Source organism: Arachis duranensis, chromosome 5 (genome assembly GCF_000817695.3).
Source record: "Arachis duranensis cultivar V14167 chromosome 5, aradu.V14167.gnm2.J7QH, whole genome shotgun sequence".
NCBI classification, from domain to species: domain Eukaryota; kingdom Viridiplantae; phylum Streptophyta; class Magnoliopsida; order Fabales; family Fabaceae; genus Arachis; species Arachis duranensis.
In genome coordinates, this window is record NC_029776.3 from 101724431 (window position 1) to 101724668 (window position 238).

Sequence of the window (238 nt, forward strand, 5' to 3'; positions counted from 1 at the left end):
TCCAATTCTTATGCCAGTTCCGGCGTTAAACGCCGGGAATTCTGAAGCTGATTTGCAACGCCGGTTTGGACCATCAAATATCAGGCAAAGTATGGACTATTATACATTGCTGGAAAGCCCAGGATGTCTACTTTCCAACGCCGTTGAGAGCGCGCCAATTGGGCTTCTGTAGCTCCAGAAAATCCACTTCGAGTGCAGGGAGGTCAGAATCCAACAGCATCTGCAGTCCTTTTTAGCA